This window comes from Peromyscus maniculatus, chromosome 23 (assembly GCF_049852395.1).
Source record: "Peromyscus maniculatus bairdii isolate BWxNUB_F1_BW_parent chromosome 23, HU_Pman_BW_mat_3.1, whole genome shotgun sequence".
NCBI classification, from domain to species: Eukaryota; Metazoa; Chordata; class Mammalia; order Rodentia; family Cricetidae; genus Peromyscus; species Peromyscus maniculatus.
Window position 1 is genome coordinate 36,789,274 of NC_134874.1, and position 18,320 is coordinate 36,807,593.

At 39.4% G+C, this 18,320-nt stretch overlaps 1 pseudogene across 1 annotated transcript; it reads left to right on the forward strand.

Moving 5' to 3' along the window:
• Positions 1-3,024: 3,024 nt before the first annotated feature.
• LOC102922385 (small ribosomal subunit protein eS1 pseudogene) lies at positions 3,025-17,973 on the forward strand (annotated as a pseudogene). The gene is made up of 2 exons (XR_013047582.1): positions 3,025-3,053; positions 9,556-17,973. The product of XR_013047582.1 is annotated as a small ribosomal subunit protein eS1 pseudogene (transcript).
• Positions 17,974-18,320: the final 347 nt, after the last annotated feature.

Sequence of the window (18,320 nt, forward strand, 5' to 3'; positions counted from 1 at the left end):
TTGTACAAGTTTACATTCCCACCAACAGTGGAGGAGTGTTCCTTTTGCTCCATATCCTCTCCAACACTGGCTGTCATTGGTGTTTTTGATCATAGCCATTCTAACAGGTGTAAGGTGGTATCTCAGAGTCGTTTTGATTTGCATTTCTCTGATGATTAAGGATGTTGAGCATTTCTTTAAATATCTTTCAGCCATTTGTAGTTCTTGTTTTGTGAATTCTCTGTTTAGCTCTTTAGCCCATTTTTTAATTGAACTTTTCAGTATTTTGATGTCTAGTTTCTTGAGTTCTTTATATACTGTGGAGATCAATCCTCTGTCAGATGTGGGGTTGGTGAAGATCTTTTCCCATTCTGTTGGCTGTCTTTTTGTCTTATTGATTGTGTCTTTTGCCCTGCAAAGGCTTCTCATTTTTGAGAGGTCCCATTTATTAATTGTTGTGCTCAGGGAACATGAATCTTAATAGGTCTAATTAATAAAAAAAAAAACCTGGAGGTAGAAATTGGAGTGAAAAACTGAGGGGGCAGAGAGAAGCCAGCCATATACTTACCTAATTGGAGATCCTCCATCAAAGAGACCTACTTCCTCTATACCCACACCTATATGCCTTTCTGTTCTGCCATCTCATTTCCTCTCCACTCAGCTACATCACTTCCTGTCTCTCTGTACAGACCCCTAGACATTTATGGTTAGTTTTGGGAATTTTAGGTGTGTGCCACCATGCCTGTCTCTGTTCTTAGTGTAGTCTTGAACTCATAGAGATCCAGTCTGATCTGTGCATCCTGAGGGATAGGATTAAAGGTGTGGGCTACCACTGCCTGAGCTCTATGTTTACTTTAGTGGCTGGCATTTTCTTCTGATCCTCAGAAAATCTTTATTAGGAGACACAGATAAAATATCAACACATTTCACCTTTTCTTGTCCAAATAGTAAAAAAGCTATAACTAATAAGAAAAACTATATTCAATAAGTACAATAACTATATACAATATATACAAGCAATAAATACATCAATAATGTTATTTGCATTTGCATTTGACAAATTCAGAGAAAAGATTCCATTATCAATCGTATTTTGGTGAGTTCAAAATGTACCTAATTCACTTTCTATCCTAACTTATATTAACCACCAAAATTTATCTTTTGATGCCTTTCAAACTTAAACACTTAACACCTCTCAATGAGTTTCTTTTCTAAATTGACAAGGAAAACTGTGACTACAATTATCTAATCTTCAACTCCCTCAGATACCCAAGAAGGGAATAATATTACATAGTAAAACAGGAGGTACAAACAAGCAATTTCCAAAAAATGTGATAGAAACAGCCAGCTGCCTGGACAGTCACCTGAGGTTTCTCTGCAACTTTCAGGTATCATCTTCAGTCTACAGGCTTAGCATATCTGACAGACTCATTTGTGAAGCAGGATTTTCTAAAGAGCCTTCCTGCCTTGTCTTGGCAAGGATCAGCAGTCATTTGTTTTGTGTCCTGCTTTTCCATTTTGGATAGCATACTTTCAGAAGTCAAATTGAGGACACTTTCTTGCCTAGTGGCTAACATTTGCCACAGTGAAAGTTAACTTCATATGGAATTTCTTCAATGCCCATCATTTTCTCTGAAGTTGATTGGTGCTGTCAGGAGTAGACAAGTCTCATAGTCATTAAAAAAAAAAGAAAAAGAAAAAGAAAAATCCGCGTCAATAAAACAGCTTAAATGTCATATTCTGAAGATATCTGAAGGGTTTGAAGATGACCTGCCTATCTAAACTATATCTCTTCTTGACCTTGAAAACATACCTAATATGACTACAAGTTCAATTGTAATGAATAACCACTAATTTTCTTTTTTTTTTCATTTTTCTTTATTAAGAATTTTTCTACTCACTCTACATACCACCCACAGATCCTACTGCCTACCTCTCCCCACCCCCAGCCCTCTCTCCCAAGCCACCCCAAATCCCTATATCCCTCAAATCAAGATCTCTCATGGGGAGTCAGTAGAGCCCGGCATACTGAGCCTAGGCAGGTCCGAGCCCCTTCCCACTTCACCAAGGCTGCACAAGGCATCAAACAACAGGCACCAGATTCCCAAAAGCCTGCCCATGCACCAGGTATGGATCCTGATCCCCCTGCCTGGGTGCCCCCCAAACAGTTCCAGCCAAACAACTGTCTTCCATATCCAGAGGGCCTAGTTCACTACCATCAGGGCTCCAAAGTCACTAGTCAACAGTTCATGGACTTCCACTAGGTTGGCTGGTCATCTCTGCACGTCTTCCCATCATGATCTCAATGTCCCCTACTTGTAGAATCCCTCCTCTCTCTCAACTATTGGATTCCTGGAGCTCAGCCTAGTACCTGACTGTGGATGTCTGCATCTGCCTCCATTAGTCACTGGACAAAGGCTCTATGATGACAGGTTATTCAATAGACCAGTCACCAGAGTAGACCAATACAGGCACCCTCTGGACCACTGACAGCAGTCCAAGGTGGGATCATCCTGAGAGCATCCCCAGCACCCTGCCTCTTCCTATTCCCATGATGTCCTCATCTATCATGGTATCTCCCTCTCTGCCCTCCCACTCTGTCCCTCTTCCAGCTTGACTATCCCATTTCCCTGTGTTCTCATCCCCCACTCCTCGCCCTCTGCCACCTCCCCCATACCCAGTCTGTTCATGTAGATCTCATCCATTTCTCCTTTGCTGGGTCATCCATGTGTCCCTTCTAGGGTCTTTTCTTGCTAGCTAGCCTCTCTGAAGCTGTGGGTTGCAGTCTGGCCATCCCTTCCATCACATTTAGTATTCACTTATGAGTGTGTACATACTACGTTTGTCTTTCTGAGACTGGGTTACCTCACTAAGGTTGATATTTTCTAGTTCCATCCAAATGTCTGCAAATTTCATAATATCATTGTTTTTTTACTGCTGAGTAGTACTCCATTGTGAATATGTGCCACATTTTCTTTATCCATTCTTCAGTTGAGGGGCATCTAGGTTGTTTCCAGGTTCTTGCTATTTATGAATAATGCTGATATGAACATACTTGAGCATGAGCCCTTGTGGTAAGTTTGAGCATTACTTGGGCATATGCCCAAGAGTTCTAACCACTAATTTTCATTTCTTTATATCCTACTTAGTTAGTAACAATAACTTTCAAGGATTAGCAAATGGCATTACATTGTTAAATGAACTGTATAGGTACAATACCTTGAACAAGATTGGAAATATATGTACAATATATTCTAACAAAATCAATCTCAAACTGATATCAATATACATAATTTCTATACAATATACAAAAATCCAATCCAATGTAAAATATTTAAAACTATTAGATGCCTTTTAAAAGTAGATTTAAGCCGGGCGGTGGTGGCGCACGCCTTTAATCCCAGCACTCGGGAGGCAGAGCCAGGCGGATCGCTGTGAGTTCGAGGCCAGCCTGGGCTACCAAGTGAGCTCCAGGAAAGGCGCAAAACTACACAGAGAAACCCTGTCTTGAAAAAACCAAAAAAAAAAAGTAGATTTATTAATCTACCCTTTTATCTGTATCATGTTTACATCCTCACTTTTTGCTTTTCAGAGTAGATTCAATAGTCTCCCTCCTATCTACATCCTCTTTTTTTCTTTTTCTTTTTTTTCAAACAAGAACCTTAAATCTATCTCCTTTGTTTAGCCTTATTCTTGACCATTAATAATAATAACTTGTAACCAACCATCCTAAATAATGACAGTTATCCAAAACCCACAGAATGACCAAAAGCCACCAGCCCCACCACTTGGGAATGTGGGCTGCATGTTCTTAATTACTTACTGATGTTTGGAGTTGAAGGCATCTTTAGGAGATGTTGTAAAGAAAAATTTTGGGTTAATTGTCAAGTCCTGGGAGAGGTAGCTGTATCATTTGATGTCCAGTCTCTGCATATGCAAAAGTGCAGGGCTTATCTCAAGTCCTTACTTGAATAGTCTGTTGGGCTAGATCATCTCAGCTAGCCATCTTGAAATTGTTCTGAGCAGTTTGTACTCCAAAGCTGATCTTTGGGTGATGTTTGTCAGCTTAGTGGTATTTATTATCATACATGTGGAATCATCATTGTGGGGCCCCATTATTATTTTTTGGAGACTTCAAAATTGCTGTTAGGTGTGGTTGTAGCTAGAGTTTTCCTGCCTTGCCCACAGTCAGGACAAATCTTTCTCACCTGCCAGTCCCACAGCCACCCAGACCCAACCAAGTAAACACAGAGACTTATATTGCTTCAAACTGTATGGCCGTGGCAGGCTTCTTACTAACTGTTCTAATAGCTTAAATTAATCCATTTCCACAAATCTATACCCTGCCATGAGGCTCATGGCTTACCGGCATTTTCACATGCTGCTTGTCCTGGCGGGCGGCTGGCAGTGACTCCTTCTGCCTTCCTGTTCTTTTATTTTTCCTCTCTGTTAATCCCACCTATACTTCCTGCCTAGCCATGGCCAATAAGGTTTTATTTATTGACCAATCAGAGCAAGAACATTTGCCATACAGACCATCCCGCAGTATAGCCAAGTGTGGACCATCTCAGACACCTGCACTCAGGCCCATGGTCCTAATCATCCTCTATGCAGACCTGCTGGGTAAAGCCACAAGGAACCCAAGAACAGGCTCCCACAGGACATACAGAACATCCCACAGCACTTCCACCATCCTTTTTTTCAAAAAGGAAGGTTTTAACCTTAACAAAGTAAAATTACATATAATTTGGGAATTTGGGCTTAGTTTCTCTTACTACTTCCTGCTGGAGGGGGGCACTGTATCTTATGGGGATACAAAGAAAATTTTAGGATTATGGAATAGTCCATGAGGCTGTAATGTCTGAGCCAGTTGCCTTTAAACCATTCTGGATATTGGATAATCTGGGACATGGTGTCATCAGAGACCTTTCAGGGGGTCTTGGCTGGTCAAACCTGATGTATCTTAATCTGGAACAAATCCATAGCCTCTTGATTTCTGTGAAAACAAAAGCAGAGCCTCCTTTCCAAAGTAACACATCCTTATATCCAAGTTTTAAAGTCAAGGAATCTTTAAAATATACACATTGGTTTAACTCAACATCTTTTTCGATCAAATGTTTTTCTGTAGTTAAAAATCCCAAAGACAATATTATCCAGCCTCTCTGTGTGATATCCATCTTTACATGGCTTATTTTTTATATTACTTTTACTTTCTCTATAAGACTTTATTTTTTAACTTTTTATTTCTTTATATAATTGTCTATGTTCCTTTTCCTCTCTCTTCCAAGCCTATGTACATTTTTACACACATTGTAAAGCATTTAAAGTCTTGTTCCATCTGAATCTGTCTTATTGTCAATCTATTGCTTTAAACTGCAGCATTTCTAAGACTGAAACGTTGCTATGTTTGCTGACTCCACCCACCTCAGCTTCCCAAAATGGCAGTGGTCTGTTTACCACCAGCTCTGGGAGCTATCATGGGACTATGCTTTTATCCATGCAGTGTGTAGCCCAGAAACCTTTTTTTTTTTTGTACTAGCAAAGGCTAAATCCACCATGCAGCTTAATGTGCCACTTACAGAGGCCTCATTCACACCATACTGCAGGTCAAGCACACATGCCAGGAACCCACAAATAGCTCAAACAGGCAAGCAGCCACTCATTTGAGAGAGACAATTAGGAAGCTGTTTTTAGCTCCGTTTTAGAATTTTTTCTCAGGTTTTAGGTGGAAATTCTTGCCTTCTCATTGGGTGCCATTTGTAGCTAGAGCTTTCCTGCCTTGACCACAGTCAGGACAAATCTTTCTCACCCACCAGTCCCACAGCTGCTCAGACCCAACCAAGTAAACACAGAGACTTATATTGCTTACAAACTGTATGACCATGGCAGGCTTCTTGCTAACTGTTCTTATATCTTAAATTAATCCATTTCCACAAATCTATACCCTGACATGCAGCTCGTGGTTTACCAGCATTTTCACATGCTTCTTGTCCTGGCGGGCAGCTGGCAGTGACCCCTTCTACCTTCCTGTTCTTTTATTTCTCCTCTCTGTTAGTCCCGCCTATACTTCCTTTTAGTGCTGTTCTGTATGTCCTGTGGGAGCCTGTTCTTGGGTTCCTTGTGGCTTTACCCAGCAGGTCTGCATAGAGGATGATTAGGACCATGGGCCTGAGTGCAGGTGTCTGAGATGGTCTGCACTTGACTGTGCTGGGGGATGGTCTGTATGGCAAATGTTGTTGCTCTGATTGGTCAATAAATAAAACCTTATTGGCCATGGCTAGGCAGGAAGTATAGGCGGGACTAACAGAAAGGAGAAATAAGAGAACAGGAAGGCAGAAGGAGTTACTGCTAGCCACCCGCCAGGATAAGCAGCATGTGAAAATGCTGGTAAGCCTTGAGCCTCATGGCAGGGTATAGATTTGTGGAAATGGATTAATTTAAGCTATAAGAACAGTTAGTAAGAAGCCTGCCATGGTCATACAGTCTGTAAGCAATATAAGTCTCTGTGTTTACTTGGTTGGGTCTGGGTGGCTGTGGGACTGGCAGGTGAGAAAGATTTGTCCTGACTGTGGGCAAGGCAGGAAAACTCTAGCTACATGTGGTCATGATTTCCTGCAGGAAACTGATAGTGACTCCAACAGAAAAAAACATGTAGAGGCAGCTAGATGAAGCCTTTTTCCTAAAAATAATTAGTACTCTAAATGACCATTAATATTATGACAAAAGTTAAATTATATATTAATCTTATAAATTCTGATATAAAATTCATACATTAACAAAAGTTTTAAAGATTCAAAAATAGAATGAAAGAATTATGAGCTTAGTGGCAATAGAATACACCCTTAATTTTGGTTTACTTCTGTCCCATATCAGATGGATCTTCTGACATGATACAGAGATTTTGTATTTTCATTTAACAAACATGCTTGGGTTTACAGAAGGAGAAAGCCTTTCTCCAACTCCAAAACCAGCTTTAAATTTTAATTGAACTCAGACTACATAAAGACCATTTGTGTCATGTGTCTGTAGAGAAGAGCAGAAACAAACATTTAGGAAGACTTATGAAATTTTATATGTCATATACCAATATACTAATTTATTCTTTCTTGGAACATTTTTTCTTAATGATTTGTCCTTTTTCTTCAGATGTCTCGTTTGTATAGTATTCTTCAGATTCCTTAGCCTTCATTCCCTGAAAGATAAAAACCCTTCCCCAAGACTAACTTTAGGGAGGTTCCCTTTTGGCAAGTTATATCTGACAAATTGAAAAGCATTTGTTAATGGTATAAGTTAGTTTAAATTTGATGTTCATGCTGGTTGATGAGCTATCACCTCCTCTAACTAAGAGGTTTCTCTTGTTCAAATAGAACCTGTATCAATTTTGATGGTATCCATAGCTTCTGTTCTCCCATAGAAACAAAAGCAAAACCTCATCACAATGTAACACATATCCTGGTTTCTATTCTGAGGTCAGCACATCTTTAAAGTACATAGACTGGTTTAATTCTGTAGATTTTTTCTATTATCCAATGTCTCTCTGAAGCTGCTGTTCCTTTCTCATTAGCACTGAGAAAGGTTAAAGTTAATAGAGCATTAAGTAATCTATTTCTCGGGGTTTTGTTACCCCTTTCTGTTTATTTAGCATACACTTTAGAGTTCGATTTGACCTTTCTATAACAGTTTGGCCTGTAGGATTATGTGGTATACTTGTAATGTGTTTTATATTGTAATAAGGAAAAAAACTGTTTCATTTTAACAGAGACGTATGATGGGGAATTGTCAGTTTTAATTTGTACATGTATACCCATAATGTCATAACTTCTAGCAAACACATGGTGACTGAATCAGCTTTTCCAGAACTCAAAGCAGTTGCCCATTGAAATATTGAAAAAGTATCGATACTGTGGTGTACATATTCAATTTTCCAAATTCTGCAAAGTGAAACACATCCATCTGCCAGATTTCATTCCTCTGACTACCCTTTGGGTTATATCCTGCTGGTAGCAGAATCTGATTATAAAAAGAACAAGTAGGACATTAATTTAGAATTTCCTTGGCTTGTTGCCAGATTATGGAAAAATTCTTTTTGAAACCCTTACTATTGACATGATGTTTATATGGAATTCTGAGGCCTCCAGCAAATTTCCTATGAATACTTTATCAATCTTATCATTACCTTGTGTTTGAGGACCTGGAAGACACATATGGGATCGGATGTGAGTTATGTATAAGAGATGCTTCCTATTCCTGATTATATCTTGTAACTGAATAAATAACAAAATTAATTCTGATTTATCAAGGATAAATATGTAAGTCTCAATATGTAAGACCACTCTTTCAGCATACTGAGAGTCAGTAACTATGTTGAGAGGTTCTGAAACAGAATAGCCTATAACTCCAATTTTTGACAAAATTATAAGGACTCTGAACCACTTTATTTAAATTTTCTGATTTGTAACTTGCCTTTCCTTGTTTTTTTGCACCTGTATAAAATGTACAGACTCCAGATATAGGTGTTTCCCATACAAGGACAGGCAGAATCCAATCAGCTCTCTTTATAAGTTCAATTCTATCACTTTTGGGATATTTGCTATTAATCACTCCCAAAAAAATGACTGCAAGCTCTTTGCCAAAGTTCACTTTCTGCCCATAATTTGTCAATGACCTCCTTAGTTAAAAGTACTATGATTTCTGCTGGGTCTATTACTGCTAATTGATGAAGTCTCAATTTTTTAAAATCAAATCAGAGACCTTTTCCATGTAAGTTTTTAATTTTACTGTATTTATTTGGTAGAAATATCCATTCCAATCAATATAATATCTTCCCTCTGCATTAAAATTCCTGTGGGAGAATGCATAGAGTGTAAAATAACCAAAAACCAATCAAGCTCTGGATCCACACAATCCACATGTGCATCTATTTTCCTGTACTCTATTTTCCACCAAGGCCAATTCTCTCTCAACTTCAGCTGATAATTCCCTTGTACTATCTAAGTCCTTGTCACCTTCTAAGGTTTTGAACAAGTTATTCACTTCATCATTTTTTATCCCAACAACAGTCCATAGAATGGAAATGACTCTGAATAATCTTTTTTTTTTTATTTCTGGTTTTTTTTTAAGATTTACTTATTTATTATTATACAATGTTCTGTCTGCACATATCCCTGCAGGCCAGAAGAGGGCACCAGATCTCATTACAGATGGTTGTAAGCTACCATGTGGTTGCTGGGAATTGAACTCAGGACCTTTGGAAGAGCAAGCAGTGCTCTTAACCTCTGAGCCAACACTCCAGCCCCTTTTTTTTAATTTTTTTTTATTTTTTTTCCGAGACAGGGTTTCTCTGTGTAGTTTTGCGCCTTTCCTGGGACTCACTTGGTAGCCCAGGCTGGCCTCGAACTCACAGAGATCCGCCTGGCTCTGCCTCCCGAGTGCTGGGATTAAAGGCGTGCACCACCACCGCCCAGCCTTGAATAATCTTTGAAAATCATTAAGAATCCATAATCAGAGACAGTGCTCCCCGCCGCTCGCGTAAGTTCTCACATGAGTTCTACTTTCGCCCTTTTGGCTCTCCCCCAGCACCGTGGCAGTTGGCAAGAACAAGCGCCTGACGAAAGGCGGCAAGAAGCGAGCCAAGAAAAAAGTAGTTGATCCATTTTCGAAGAAAGATTGGTATGATGTGAAAGCTCTGGCTATATTCAATATTAGAAACATTGGAAAGACACTAGTCAGGAGGACTCAAGGAACAAAATCGCATCTGATGGCCTCAAGGGTCGTGTGTTTGAAGTGAGCCTTGCTGATCTACAGAATGATGAAGGGCAAAAACTGTCTGACTAACGTCCATGGCATGGATCTTACCTGGGACAAAATGTGTTCCATGGTCAAAAAGTGGCAGACCATGATTGAAGCTCATGTGGATGTCAAGACAACTGATGGTTATTTGCTCCATCTGTTCTGTGTTGGTTTCACTAAAAAACACAACAACCAGATACACAAGACCTCTTATGCACAGCACCAGCAGGTCTGCCAGATCAGAAAGAAGATGATGGAAATCATGACCCGAGAAGTGCAGACAAATGACTTGAAGGAAGTGGTTAATAAATTGATTCCAGACAGCATTGGGAAAGACATAGAAAAGGCTTGCCAGTCCATTTATCCTCTTCATGATGTCTTCGTTAGAAAAGTAAAAATGCTGAAGAAACCCAAGTTTGAATTGGGAAAACTCATGGAGCTCCATGGTGAAGGTGGTTCTGGAAAAGCTACTGGTGATGAGACAGCTGCTAAAGTTGAGCGAGCAGATGGATATGAACCACCAATCCAAGAATATGTTTGAAATCCAGATTTCTAATAGTGACAAATAAAAGTCTTATTTGTGATGAAAAAAAAAAGAGACCATAATCAATCTCTCCTAATTTGTACCTTTGGGCATGTAACTTTTTTTAGACCTATTTTGTCTCCTAAATAATTAATTAAATCTCTTTGTATTTTCAGGAGCAATTTATAATCCTCAACAAGGCAAAATTTTCCTTACTTCTTCAAACGTTCTTTCTATATTCTCTGCATTTGAATCAGCTAATAAAATACCATCCATGTAATGATAAATTATAGATTTAGGAAATTGTTTATGTATTACTTCCAATGGCTGTTGTACAAAATATTGCCAAGTGTTGGGCTATTTAACATTCCCTGTGGGAGAACCCTCCATTGATATCTCTTAACCGGTTGAGAATTATTATAAGTAGGCACCATGAAAGTAAATCTTTGTCTTTTTCTTGTAAGGGGAGTGACAAGAAACAGTCATTTAAATTGATAACTATAAGAGGCTATCCTTTAGGCAAATCCTTTAGGCTATTCTTTAGGCTATCCTTTAGGCAAAGGAATTCCAGATTTTAGAGAGCCCATTAACTGAATTACTTTGTTAATTGCTCTTAGGTCTGTTACAATTCTCCATTTACCAAATTTCTTTTTAATATCAAGTACAGGTTGATTCTTAAATATGGTGAGCATTTAACTGCTCTTGTACCAGCTCTTCTAAAGCCTGCAGTTTCTTTGTTGTTAAAGGCCATTGCTGAACACATACAGGCTTGTCTGTTAACCATTTTAAAGGTAGAGCTGTTGGTGTCTTTGAAAGACCAGCAGTTGTTGTGCCCTATCCTTGTACAATCTGGGTGGCCAGTAACTGTTCTTTATAATAATATCTCCTAATATTTCTCTCAGAAACATGTGTTTGTCTCTGAGGTTGGAGGGATGTTAATCTGAGTATTCTGTTGTTATAATAAATCATGGCATCACAAATTCATAGCTATATTAGCCACATATGGCTTTAATTTTCCTCTCTGTCCTTCTGGCCCTATATCTTCAACCCATCTTACACTCTGTTTCACTTGAGATAATGTTCCAATTCCTAACAGCTGAACATTTGCCTCCTGAAGAGACCAATTTGGATGCCAAAATTCTGGTGCAATTATTGTAACATCCACACATGTGTCTACCAGACCTTCCAAGAGAACATCATTTATTCGTATTTTTAATTTTGGTCTTTGTTCATTTATAGAAGTTTGACAAAAAATTTGCTTTATGGTTTCTCCTGAATTTCCTTTTCTCTGTGCTACAGCTGTTCTTTTACCCTGAGCAGTATGTTTTTTTTACAATAGGCATTTGATTATTAATTGCTCTAAGAAGGAGTTTCTTCTATGATGGCAGGAAAGGACTGAACTGAATTTGCCATGAGGGCCTGGGGTAGGCCCCTCAGGGAGTTTCCCAATGGTAAAGCCAAAGGATTATTTTGTCTGTCCCTTGTTGATCTACATTTATTAGTCCAATGTTTTACCTTTACCACACTTTCTGCATAATCCTGAAGGGAGGGGCATTCTGTTGCCATTGTTCCTTGAATAAACATTGTTTCTAGGAATACCCTGTTCACAGACCCTATTCAGATGACCTTGTTTACTGCAATGAACATATCTGACATTATTATTTTTCCTCAAAGCCTTTGATATCAGCTCTCCTATCTACATATCATCATGGTCACAAGACTCAATATTAGTTGTGTCCCTGATGCAATCCTCCAGGGGTGCTGATCTGGTGTTTAATGGCCTGATCACCCTCTGGCATGCTGCATTAGCATGCTGAAAAGCCAAAGATTCGATTATTATCTGTCTATCTTCTGAATTTGGTATCATTCTATTTACTGCTGAAGATGGTGTTTGTAACAAATCCATAAAGACTTCTCTTGGTCTTCATATAACTTTTGTAAATGGTTCAATTTTCTTCCCTGCTTCCTCAATTCTCTCCCATGCATTCAAGGCTGCCACATGGCATAGAGTTAGGGTTTGGTTATTATATAAAAATTGTCTTTATAAATCAGCATATTCGCCTTCTCTAAGAAGCTGATCTTGGGTAACTTCCATACCTCTAGTCCTACATAGTTGTTCTATTGTTTTAACCTCTTCTTTAAACCATGTTCTCCACTGTAATTGTGGACTAGTCTCCAGGACAGCTGTAATTAGTTCCTCCCAGTCATGTTGGATAATTCTATTGAAAGTTGACCATGAGTCCAGTTATTTTGTACCCACCCTTGATCATTTGGCAGTTCCCATAAGGTTACTGGAAAGATTAATGTTTGCTGACTGGTAACCTGAAGCTGTTTCTCTGTAACCATGTAATTCAACCCTGAGATATATTTACCTTTAAATTCTTCTGTCTGGGTCTGACTTTCTCAATAGTTCATTTTAACAGGTTTTTTAAAGTCAATCCTGAGATAGGTTCACTTTTAAATGCTCAGTCTGGGTCTGTATTTCTGTATGATTCATTTTAACTGGTTTTTCTAAAGCTTTTATCTTGGCACTTAAATTGGCCAACCTTTTTTTTTTTTTTCAAAAATAAAAATGACCAAACAAATAACATTCCTAACTGATGTTACATACATCCCATCAACATTAATTATCCTCTTATTTAATTGTACTGTTTTCAGACTGTCTAATATGTTATTAAACAGAGACCAAATTCATTGCATTGCAAAAATGTTTCCCACTTTTTAATGTGGGAAAAAAATTCTCTTTTAACTAATTCCTTCCTTTAGGATATCTTAATCGATTCAGCAAATATGTCGACTGCATAGAACAGTAGAAGTCTGAGGAAATTTCAAAGCAGCTTACATAGTATGGTACCAATCGGAGAAGGGAATCCATAGAGAGCCCACCACCCACCAGGAGAGAAAAAACAAGGAGACTCTGGCCCACTGGGTGTGGAGATCTGGCTGCATACAGCTCAGCCCTAAGCCAAAGATCTGTAATGCCACAAGCGTCTTTTTAATGAATTCTTGCCACAAAGTGTAGGGTAACAAATGTAACATAAATCTTTTATTTTTATTTTTATTTTTATTAATTATTTTATTATTTTATAATTTAATTTAATTTTACATATCAGCCATGGATTCCCCTGTCCTCCCCCCTCCTCCCACCCCCCCTGCCTTACCCCCACCCCATCCCCATGCCCATCTCCTCCAGGCAAAGACTCCCCTGGGAATTCAGTTCAACCTGGTAGATTCAATCCAGGCAGGTCCAGTCCCCTCCTCCCAGGCTGAGCGAAGTGTCCCTGCATAAGCCCCAGGTTCCAACCAGCCAGCTCATGAACTAAGGACAGGTCCCAGTCCAACTACCCTGGATGCCTCCCAAACAGTTCAAGCTAATCAACTACCTCATTTATCCAGGGTACCTGATCCAGTTGGGGGCTCCTCAGCTATTGGTTCATAGTTTATGTGTTTCCGTTCATTAGGCTATTTGTCCCTGTGCTTTTTCCTATCTTGGTCTCAACAATTCTCAATCATACAATCCCTCCTCTTTCTCACCAAGTGGACTCCTGGAGCTCCACCTGGGGCCTAGCCATGGATCTCTGCATCCAGTTCCCTCAGTCATTGGATGAGGTTTCTAGCATGACAGTTAGGGTGTTTGGCCATCCTATCACCAAAGTATGTCAGGTCGGGCACTCTCTCAACCATTGCCAGTAGTCTGTTGTGGAGATATCTTTGTGGATTTCTGGGGACCTCTCTATCACTTTGCTACTTCCTATTCTCATGTGGTCTTCATTTATCATGGTTTCTTATTCCTTGTTCTCCCTCTCTGTTCTTGATCCAACTGTGATCTCCCACTCCCCTAAGCTCTCTTTCCATTGAACCTTGCCCTTCATTACCCCCACTCACGTCCAGGTTGTTCATGTAGATCTCCTCCATTTCTCTGTCATTGGGCATTCTCTGTGTCTTTCTTAGGGTCCTTATTTCTAGGTAGCCTCCCTGGAGTTGTAAGTAGCACTCTAGTCATCTTTGTTTTACATCTAGTATCCTCCTATGAGAGTACATACCATATTTGTCTTTCTGATTCTGGGTTACCTCACTCAGGATGATTTTTTTCTAGATCCATCCATTTGCCTGCAAACCTCATGATGTCATTGTTTTTCTCTGCTGAGTAGTACTTCATTGTGTATATGTACCACATTTTATTTATCCATTCTTCAGTTGAAGGGCATCTAGGTTGTTTCCAGGTTCTGACTATTACAAACAATGCTGCTAAGAACATAGCTGAGCAAGTGCCCTTGTGGTATGATTGAGCATTCCTTGTATATATGCCCAAGAGTGGCATAGCTGGGTCTTAGGGGAGATTGATTACCAATTTTCTAAGAAAGCACCATATTGATTTCCAAAGTGGCTGTACAAGCTTGCATTCCCACCAGCAGTGGAAGAGAGTTCTCTCTGCTCCATGTTCTCTCCAGCATAAGCTGTCTTCAGTGTTTTTGATCTTAGGCATTCTGACAGGCATAAGGTGGTATCTCAGAGTTGTTTCTATTTGCATTTCCCTGATGACTAAGGATGGTGAGCAATTCCTTAGGTGTCTTTCAGCCATTTGAGCTTCCTCTGTTGAGAATTCTCTTTTTAGTTCTATAGCCCATTTCTTAATTGGCCTGTTGGGCATTTTGATGTCTAATTTCTTGAGTTCTTTATATATTCTGGATATCAGCCCTCTGTCAGATGTGGGGTTGGTAAAGATCTTTTCCCATTCTGTAGACTGTCGCTTTGTCTTGTTGACCATGTCCTTTGCTCTACAAAAGCTTCTCAGTTTCACATGGTCCCAATGATATTAGCCTATTCTGGCATACATGGTCTCTTAGTGTCTGCATTACATCTGTCCAGGTCCTTCTTGCTTTCAAAGTCTCCATTGAAAATTTGGGTGTCATTCTGATGGGTTTGCCTTTATAAGTCATTTGGTCTTTTTCCTTTGCTGTTCTTAATAGTCTTTCTTTATTCTGTAGGTTTAGTTGTTTAATTATTATGTGGCGAGGGGCCTTTTTTGAGGTGTGTAGTCTTTTTGGTGTTCTATAGGCTTCTTTTATCTTCATAGGCATTTCCTTCTTTAAGTTAGGAAAGTTTTCTTCTATGATCTTGTTGAATATATTTTCTGTGCCTTTGAGTTGGTATTCTTCTCCTTCCTTTATCCCTATTATTCTTAGTTTTGGTCTTTTCATGGTGTCCCAAATTTCTTGGACATTTTGAGTCATGACTTTGTTGGCTTTAGTGTTTTCTTTGATGGATGAATCTATTTCTTCTACCGTATCTTCAATGCCAGAGATCCCCTCTTCCATCTCTTGCATTCAGTTGGTTATACTTGCATCTGAAGTTCCTGTTTGTTTACTCAGATTTTCTATTTCCAGCATTCCCTCTGTTTGCATCTTCTTCATTTTTTGTATTTCCCTTTTCAGGTCTTGGACTATTTCCCTCATCTGTTTCATTGCTTTTGCATGATTTTCTTTTGGGGATTTAATGTTTTCTTCTGCTTTGTCCTTTCCTCTAGTTTTTTATATCATTCTTTCCATTTTTTGTTTGTCTGTTCCTTAATTTCATTTTTGATTTCTTCTTTATAAGCCTCTAGCCTCTTCATGATGTTATCCATAAGGTTGCTTTCCTCTGCTTCTTCCATTTTGTGATGTTCAAGGCTGGCTGTTGAAGGATGTAGCTAGAGTTTTCCTGCCTGGCCCACAGTCAGGACAAATCTTTGTCACCTGCCAGTCCCACAGCTTCTCAGATCCAACCAAGTAAACACAGAGACTTATATTGCATACAAACTGTATGGCCATGGCAGGCTTCTTGCTAACTGTTCTTATAGCTTAAATATACCTTGCCACGTGACTCATGGCTTACCGGCATCTTCACATTGTGCTTCTCCTGGGTGTGGGGGCAGGGCAAGAAGATTGCAGGGTCTCTGGTCCAGATAGGGACTCTGGGAAGGATGAGAGCTGGGGGCTGGTCTGTAACACGAATCTTAAAAGATTTTATTAATAAAAAATCCAGAACCAGAAATTGGGGTGAAAATCTGAGGGAGCAGAAAGAAGTAAGCCACATTCTCGCCCCTTGGAGACCCTCCACCAAAGAGACCTACTTCCTGTATACCCATGCCTTTCTGTTCTGCCATCTCACTTCCTCTCCACTCAGATACATTACTTCCTGTCTGTCTGTATAGAACTCCAGTCATTTATGTTTAGTGCTGGGATTTAAGGTGTGTGCCACCATGCCTGACTCTATTCCCACTGTGGCCTTGAACCCACAGAGATCCAGATGGATCTGTGCCTCCCGAGGAATAGGATTAAAGGCATGTGCTACCACTTGCTGACCTCCATGTTTACTATAGTGGCTGGCGATAAAGGCATGGGTAAGACTGGAAGTAGCACTTTGGAAGCTGTGGCACGGTGAGGTAAGGTTAACTGGTGGCTGTTCCAATTCCTCTGCTCTCTATCAGATTTTTCACCCCTATTTCTAGCTCTGTGGTTTCTTGTTGGTTTGTTTGTTTTTTTGTTGTTTGTTTAATAAGACTACTTAGAAATTCATCTACATTTCATGCTATGAGAATTTCACACATAAACACAATATAATTTGTTCATTTACATGCCCTACTCCCCCAATCAAATTCCTTTGGAAGCTATACCTAATCCCCCACCCAAATTCATGTCTTCTTTTCTCTTTATAACCTACTAAATTGGCTGGGTGGTGTTGGAGCATGCTTTTAATCTCAGCACTTGAGAGGCTGAGACAGGTGAATCTCTGAGTTCAAAGCCAGCCTTGTCTGTAGAGTGAGATCCAGCGCAGCCAAGGCTACACAAACACTCATACATTTCAAATTAAATTTTTAAATCAAAACAGTGTTTTTAAAATTGAACTTACTTCTTTATTTGTCTCTCTGTGAATGTACAATTTCCCCATCCACAATGAATGTTAGCTGGTGGTGTAGCTAAGTGTAGCTCTCAGCCCTCATCAAAGAAGATTCTTTCTGCTGCACATGGAGGCTTCCATAGAGATCCATAACATGACAAATGCAGAGTAAGTGAACATAGGGTGCACAGCCTAGTTTGTTTTATATTTTATACTTATATTACATTTGTAATGCAACCTCTACCTAAAGATCAGGAACCATAGACTGTAAGAGCCTGAGGACCAAGACAACTGAAGTTACATAGTGATATCTTGACATGACAGGTGTGCTGTGTTTGTGAAATCTCAACCATGAGGCTGCTGTAACAAAGCCCCAGGAACAACACCACCAGCTAACATTCATTGTGGATGGGGAAATTGTACAAAGTCTCACATCTAGATGAAGACCTATAGGCAATCAATGGGTGCTGAGAGGAGCGAACCAGTCTTCTCCAGGGTTCAGCCCCATGATAGGTCATCTAATTGGAATTGGTCAGCAATAAACACATATAATAATCAGCAACTCTAAATGGACTTACATACATGTGTGCATGTTTGTGTGGTGTATGTGTGTGTGTGTGTGTGTGTGTGTGTGTGATAATAATCATAGAAAAACAGGTCATAAACATGAGAGGAAGTGTTGGGTACATAGAGCTGGACTGTAAATGATGTGAATACAGTACTCATGTATGAAATTATCAAATTAAAAAATTAAAAGAAAAACATGCATTGTGAAAATTAATTCAAATAAAATATTTTTAAAATATTGTCTATCCATACTTATCCTTTGATAATTTAATATATGCATATAATTAAATTTGGTCATTTCACTCTCCAATTAACCTCCTTTGCCCTCTCCTGCTAAACCTCTTCTTCCTCACTTGCCGCTTCTCACTTTCATAGCTATTTTTGTGTGTGTGACTCATTGAGTTTATTTGGAGTTTCTTGCCAGGGTGTGGGTGGAATGCAATATGCTGGAGCATGGACAACTTAGTAGTCACTACAGCACTGAAGAAAATCTTTCTTCTCCTCCCTTAGCCATCTTTAGCTTTATGGAATGGTGGACCCTCTGAGACTCACCCACCCCATGAAGAGAGGTGGATGAGCCCAG